We start from the raw sequence: 7,619 nt of genomic DNA, 5'->3' as shown, positions 1-7,619 counted from the left end.
CGAGACCGCTGGGGGCGGGGCCTGGAGGGAGGTGGAGAGCGGAGCTTCGGGGGCCGGCGGAAGAACCGGGCCTTCGTGGGCGGGGCCTGGAGGGAAGTGCAGGGCGGAGCCACGATCGCTAGGAGGCGGAGCCCCGGAGGGCGTGGCCTTAGAGGCCCGCAGGAGGAAGGGCCCCGAGGGCGGGGCCTAGGAGGCGGAGGGACCTGTCCTCCGAGGGGCGTGTCCACGCCAGCGCCAGCTCGGGAGTCCAGGAGGACCAGCATGTTGTGGGTCTGTGCTCATGCAGCGTGTGTGCGCGTGTTAGTGTCTATGCTGCTGTAAATGAAGTCAGACGCACTTCCCTGGAGTTCCAGTTAGGCCCCTCCCCTAGCTCTGGGGCCTCAGTTTCTTCAAATGGAAGGGATGGGTCAAAGAAAATGACTTCCTCGAAGAATGTGGCGGGGAGGATGACAACAGGTCGCTGACGAACAGCACTTGGCCACTTGCTAGGCGAGTGTGGGGCTCAGTGTCTGGGGGGTGGTTAGTGTCCACGCCAAGCCTCGGGGGTGGGGTGGGCATGGGGCTGGGAGGGAGGCTGAGCCCTGAGAAGCTGTACACTTTTAGATTTTCTCTGAGTTTTCTAATTGTCCCAAAATATTTTTATGAGCTCCTGTAATAAATACCGGTTTAAGGGGGGGGGTGAATTTGGCTTGGGTTGGCGAGTCCTCAAGAATCCTGGCCCTGCCCTGCCTCCAGGGAAGGCCAGGTATGTGGATATATCAGAGGAAGGCAGGGGCCTAGACCGGTCTCTTGGCTTCTCCCATTCACCTATCAGGGGCCAGGAATCCAGCACCTGCTCAGCTGTGATGCCTGTCCCTACTGAGGCTTATCTTTCTCCAGGGTCAGTTCCTGTCCACTTTATAGTGAGTCCCAATGCTCCCCTCCAGCCTCACAGGTCCCAAAGAGGCTGGACTCTCATGTGGCTAGACTCTACCCAGCCAGTCCTCTGCCTTTCCTATCTTGTTTGGCCATCTCCCCTCCTGGAGAGGCTATTCAAGGATCTCACTGTGCACACACATAAGCACATAGACATAGTCACACATACAGAACATAGACAGATACACAGATACCCTGGCTTACCTAGAAGCACAGCTACATCATTTTCTTAGTGTGACCCCCTTGTTCTCAGGCAAGTTTCATCCCCTCCTTTGTGGAGGGAGGGATGCTGGCAGACAGCCCAGTTGGCTCAGCAGGTCTCACACCCTTTACATCCTTAGCATACCCTCCCCTGAGGCCTCACAAGCTTTCCCACATGACTTTGCCCCAAGCTACAGGGTAGATCCTTTGCCAAGGGCAGGCCCATTCCCAAAAAGCGCTCAGAACAGGTTTTTGTTTTTGTTTTTCCAACAAGTATACCTGCGGGGGGGTGAAGAAGAAACTATACATTAAAACTATATATTAAAAAAGATGCCAACCAAGGGTAATGTGTGGATTTTGGATTGTGATCTGAACAAAGTGATTAAATAAGAGACAACTGAGATTACAGGTGTCCCCCTTACCTGAGGGTGAGGCATTCTAAGATGTCTAGGGGACAATGAGGGCAACACTGAACTGTATAGTCAGCACCACAGTGGTTGGTCCAATGGCCCAGGTGGCTAATAGGCAGGCATATAGACAGTGTGCATACACTGGACAAAAGGCAATTTCATGTCCCAGTGAGTGGAGATGGTTGGTCCAATGGCCCAGGTGGCTAATAGGCAGGCATATAGACAGTGTGGATACACTGGACAAAAGGCAATTTCATGTCCCAGTGAGTGGACAGGAAAGGCTGGACTTTATCACACTACTCAGAACAGCAAATGATTACTCAATTTTTATTTCTAAGATTTTTCCATTTAACATTTTCAGACCAGGGTTTCTCTCAGGTAGCTGAAACCACGGAAAGTGAAAAGGCCTCTGAGTGGGATCACTGTATTTGAAGACTACTTACTGGGTATCCAATGGCTTTAGACAGCCTTTCCTGGGTGCCACAACTGTACTGTTAGAGTTACAAGGCTGATCGGAGGTACCTGGGATTTGCGTAAATGTCCACTGGGCAGTGAGGCTGGCAAAGCATGCTGTAAGGCTCTTTGCTGGTAGTTGTTAAAGCTGTGGGTTTTGTTTTCAGAAATTATTATTATTATTATTATTATTATTATTATTGGTCTTTTTGAGACAGGGTCTCCCTGTTATGTAGACCAGGCTGGCCTTGAACTCATTGAGATCCACCTGCCTCTGCCTCCCGAGTGCTGGGATTAAAGGCGTGCACCACCACACCTGGCCCAGAAATTTATTATTTTTAAAATAGTTTTTTATTTTTTACTTTATGTATATTAGTGTATTACCTGCATGTATGTTAGTGCACCCATATTGTGCAATGCCCAAGGAGGTCAGAAGAGGGTGTCAGATTCCCCTGGAACTGGAGTTATTAAGTGGTTGTTAGCCACCATGTGGGTGTGGGGAATCAAACCTGGGTCCTCTGCAAGAGCAACCAATGCTCTTAACCACTGAGTCATCTCTCCAACCTGAAGAATTATTATTATTATTATTATTATTATTATTTTAGTCTTTTGTAACAGGGTCTCCCTGTAGCACCAGCTGGCCTGGAATGGAACTCACTATGTAGACCAGGCCAGCCTTGAACTCACAGAAATCTACCTGCTTCTGCCTCCCAAGTACTAGGACTACAGGCATGTACCACCACACCTGGCTCCAAATTTTATTTTTATTTTTTTGGTCTTTTTGAGACAGGGTCTCCCTGTAGCCCCAGCTGTCCTAGAACTCACTATGTAGACCAGGCTGATCTTGAACTCACAGAGATCTGCCTGCCTCTGCCTCCTGAGTCCTGTGATTAAAGGCATGTGCCACCAAGCCCAGCTGAATTTTATTATTTTTAACTGTGTGTGCATGTGGGTACAGGTGCCCTTGGAGGCCAGAGGTGTGGGATTCTCCTGGAGCTGGAGTTACAGGTGGTTGTGAGCTGCCTGATGTGGGTGCTGGGAACTGAACTTGGGTCCTCTGCAACAGCAATAAGCACTCTTAACCACTGAGTCATCTCTCTAGAACTGTGGGTCTTTATGCCATTTTCTCTATTTTTGGGTCTATTTGGGATTTTCCATAATAAAATCTAAAAGAAAAAAAGGAGGCTCGGCTGGAGAGTCACACTCTAAGGCACCTGAGGCTCCCGCTCCTGGCAGCCACTGAGGGAGGACCACAGCCTCTAGGTCCTGGTGGACATAACGACACTGTGTTGCTTTGAGCCATTGCCCATACCCCTCACTCTTTGCCTAGATGTTACTCACACAATCCCTAAAACTCACACATATCCTTAGAAAGGAGAATGGAGGTTCCCGCTTTGGGCTGAGGCAGTGGGCACCTGGGAAGCTAAGGGGAACCCCAAGTGACCTTGGTAAGTCTGATACTCAAGGCTCATGCTAACCCTAGTACTTGGGGTATCAGAGAGCATCCTTCCCTCCAGAAGAGAGGGTTTCTGTTACTGGAAATTAGTATCCCTCCCCCTTCCTCATCCTGCTCCCAGCACCCCGCCCCAGTGCATCTGCTGGGGTGGGGGCGGGGGCAAGACCCTCAAGAACAATGCTGTGTAGACCTTCCATAGTCAGGATGTTCTTCGCAGAGAAACTTTAAAAGGCTTTGAACTGATAGCTGGAGATGAGAAGCAGGCCAAATGTGGCTCACATGTGTGTTTTGCTTGGCCTGCAAAGTGTTTTTAAATTTTTGAGCCAACAGTAAAAGGTCAGGTGATTTCATATAAAAATCCTTATTTCAGGCTTCTCCTGTAACTCTGGGTGACCCAGCCAGGTTGGCTGTGTTCCTATATGTGACTGGAGGCCAGGTGGGAGTTGACTGGTGGTGTGACTTTTAGTGCCGTCCTGGCATCCTGGACTTATGAGAAAGGTGTGTCTGAGCCAAACTGCCATGGCCTTTCTTTTCCCTGACCCCACCATTGATTCCCCAACACACGACTTCCTTAAGTTTCTGACTGTGGAAAAAGCCCTTCCCACTATGACCCTTACCAAAACTGCCTTGTGTCCCAGAGCCTAAGCTTCCATTCTCTGAGCTGTCTCGTGTGCTGTCCCTTCCGCCTAGCGGGCTTCCCTCTCTATCCACTCTGCTTTGGCGAGTATGTCATAGGTGGGTCATGGGTTCTGTGGAGTAGACGTTCCAGCCTGGACCTACGCTGCCTTTGCGCTGGCCTCTGGGGCCACCACAGACATGGGCCACCACCACTTCAAACCTGGGCTGGCCATGGCCAGGGAGGACAGCAGCCAGGTTCCCAGATGCACGCTGGGCCCTGGTAGAAAAATCTTTTGTTTCTTGCCTGGGCACGGTGACACCACACCTGTAATTCTAGTACTGTGGAGGCTGAGGCTGGAGGATTGATAGTTCAGGGCCAGCCTGGGCTACAGAGCAAGACCCTGCCTCAAAACATAACAGAAAACCTTGGCCTCTTGCTGGCTAGTACCTGTCTGTGGTTCTACATTAAGAGTCCAGGGTGTGACCCGGCCCAGCTCTTCTGTCATTTCCCGACACAGACATCATCATTCCTGGCCTGCCGGGGTTCTGGGGTGGCCCTGTGTGGAAGCATGAACACGCACCTTGGCTTGAGGTGACACACCTGGGCCAGAATGGGGGCAGCAAGCACAGTGGGAGGGCCAGCTCAGCCTGCCTCCTCTGCCTGTCTCCAGCAGCCTCTGGTGGCCTCACGATAGGTTGGAGGTGGAACTCAGAGCTCAGAAGTTCCAGGAGGCCACACTGGGTGGAGGGATGTGACATCATTGTCAGCCCAAATCTCTGACTTCACAGGGTGTCACTGCCACTGCCCAGGGAAAACTGGAACAAGGCCTGGAAGATGGTTCACTGGGTAAACGTGCTTGCCGCCCAGCCGTGCAAGCCTGACTTCAATTCCTGGAGCCTACTGAAAGGTGGAAGGAGAGAACTGAATCCGTAAAGCTGTCCTCTGACCTCTGCACATGCGCCATGGCGTAACATACTGCCCCATCACACACACATACACACACACACACACAGACACGATAATAATAAACCTAAAATTAAGTAATCAATTATTTTTTTAAAAAAAGGGCCAGCAAGATGGCTCAGTGGGTAAAGGTACTTATCATCAAGCCTGACAACCTGAGTTCAATCTCTGGAAAGGTAGGAGGAGAGAACTGACTCCACCAAGTTGTCCTTTGACTTCCACATGTACACCATAGCACTCAGTGTACACACAGACACACACACTTAAAAATTAAAGTGGGTAAAGGTACTTATCATCAAGCCTGACAACCTGAGTTCAATCTCTGGATCCCACAAGGTAGAAGGAGAGAACTGACTCCACCAAGTTGTCCTTTGACTTCCACATGTACACTATAGCACTCAGTGTACACACAGACACACACACTTAAAAATTAAGAAAACAAAAAAACTGGAATAAGACGCAGCAAACCCAGGGTGGTGGAAATGGCCAGGTTAGGACACAGGATTCTGGAGTGGCCTCACTGAGCCTGTGTGTCTGGAGGTGGTTGTCCTTGACCTTGACCCTGGTTCTCTGTCCCACCAACACCAAGCTGGGAGCCCTGAGAGGTGGTAAAGGGCAGCCTGCTTGGTACTGTGAGAAATGCAATTCACAGAGCAGGAACTGGGGCCACTCTGATGTCTGGCCTTCAGTCCTAAAGCGCTTGCTCCTCGCCCACCCCCAAGGGGCCACTGACAGCTCCAGGGCCCATCAATACAACATGTACCACTTGAGGGACAGGGAGGCAGAGGAGTGACAGAGAGATGGTGTGGACACAAACAGCTGTGAAATGGAGACAGAAGGCAGAAAAGAGGAAGAGTGAGGGAGGGAAAACAGAAGGATGAGCAGTCAGGCCCTCCTACGGCCCATGTGGGCTGCACAGGGCCACTGGACACCAAGAGCCCCATGTATCCCAAGGTCTCAAGCCTACACTGGTCCGAAGCCTGGGAAATCGGCACCTGTTCCATACCACACAGCCTGAAAAGTGCCCATCACACCTCAGAGAGGCCCAGGCACCAGACCCATCGAGGGTGGTGAGGGGGCTGCCGGCCCTGCCCTCTTCTCACACACTCAGCAAAGTGCTGGGTGGACAGCATCCTGAGCAGTGGGTTTGAACCCAGGTTGGAGTTCTACTTCCTGGTCTATGTCTTCTGAGCCTCAGGTGCATGTCCCTGAGACTCAGTTTTCTCTCCTGGAAAAATGAAGACACTAACAACGACAGTAACATACCAGCCAGGTCTCAGAGCCTCAGGAGGGCCTCAGGAGGGAAGACAAAAGCCCCTGTCATCCAAGAAACACCAGACAATCCACATTGCTGTGACAGCTCACAGCCATGCTGCTTGCTTGCTAGAGTCAGGGACAGGTGTCAAGCCAGCCAGAGCTCACACATAGGCACCACAGGCAGAGCACCCCGGCCTCCGAACTCATAATACTGCAGCCAGGAGATGGAGACTTTTGACACTTCTGACCAAACTCCTTCAACCAGTTCTGACAAGGAAGGAGAGGGAGCCCCAGGAAACCAACTCCCATAGCCTGGGCCAGGCCCTGGCTGTGATCTGGACAACTTCTCCTACCAAACACTCACCTCAGTGGCTGGTGCCAGAAGGGGTGCCGGCCAAGGTGCTGGGGTGCGGAGAGGGGTGCGGTGGGCAACAGCCCACCGCCTGGCAGTTACCACTGAAACACAGGCCAAGAACACCGAGCCCTTTTTCTCCCTGGACCCGGTGGGCCTGGCATGGGCCTGGCCTGCCTCCCGGGCCATAGTAGGGTAGGAACCCAGTAGGGGGGTGGGCGCTTTGGCAGGCCCTTGGCCAGTGTGCCTGTCACCCGTCTGCCCCAGTGGAGTCAAGACCTGGAGTGCTTAGGCCTGCTGTCACCTGCATGGCTGTCATACCTGCCACTGTGACGGGCAGGGCCAGGAATTCCCGCTTGTACCAGGCCACGGGGCACCCAACAAGTGGTTCTGTCCTGAGCTGGCCCAGTAGCTCCAACCCAAACCTGCTCTTCTTGGACAAGCCCAGCCCTCTCCTCCAACCCCTTAAGACCTCATCTCCACTGATCTGCCTTTGGGGCCCAGAAGACACCCCACTAGGATCAAGGCAGCCATAGATGGGCAGTCGAACCCAGTGGGTATGAGCCAAGCCAGGCTAGTGGGAGGCAGGAGGGGAACCCTGACTAGTCATTCTACAAGGCTTCCTTGACTACCAGACTCTCAGTGCCTCTATCCCTGGTTCTTGGCACAGGACTTTATCTTGTTTTTTAAGGTGGTGTCATGTAGCCCAGGCTGGCCTCCAACTCACTATGTAGCCGCAGATGACCTTGAACTCCTGATCCAGAAGAGGACACTGGAGTTGTGGTCAGTTGTTAGCCACCATGCCAGTGCTGGGAACCGAACTCAGTCCTCTGTAAGAGCAGCCAATGTTCTTAACTGCTGAGCCATCTCTCCAGCCTGTGTATTTTATTTTATTTTTTTTTTTGTCTTTTTAGTCTTTTGAGACAGGGTTTCCCTGTAGCCTCAGCTGGCCTGGAACTCACTATGTAGACCAGGCTGGCCTTACTCACAGAG

The 7,619-nt window shown here is 52.0% G+C and overlaps 1 protein-coding gene across 1 annotated transcript in view; it reads right to left on the bottom strand.

Annotated features, from left to right (window-relative positions):
• Window positions 1-7,619, bottom strand: part of Ralgds (ral guanine nucleotide dissociation stimulator) — a 43,900-nt gene that overhangs the window by 20,970 nt on the left and 15,311 nt on the right. The window lies entirely within an intron of this gene.

Source organism: Nannospalax galili, unplaced genomic scaffold (genome assembly GCF_000622305.1).
Source record: "Nannospalax galili isolate Female #2095 unplaced genomic scaffold, S.galili_v1.0 scaffold300, whole genome shotgun sequence".
NCBI lineage: Eukaryota > Metazoa > Chordata > Mammalia > Rodentia > Spalacidae > Nannospalax > Nannospalax galili.
Note: the sequence above shows the minus strand (reverse complement) of the source record. Positions and strands in the feature narration are given on the sequence as shown.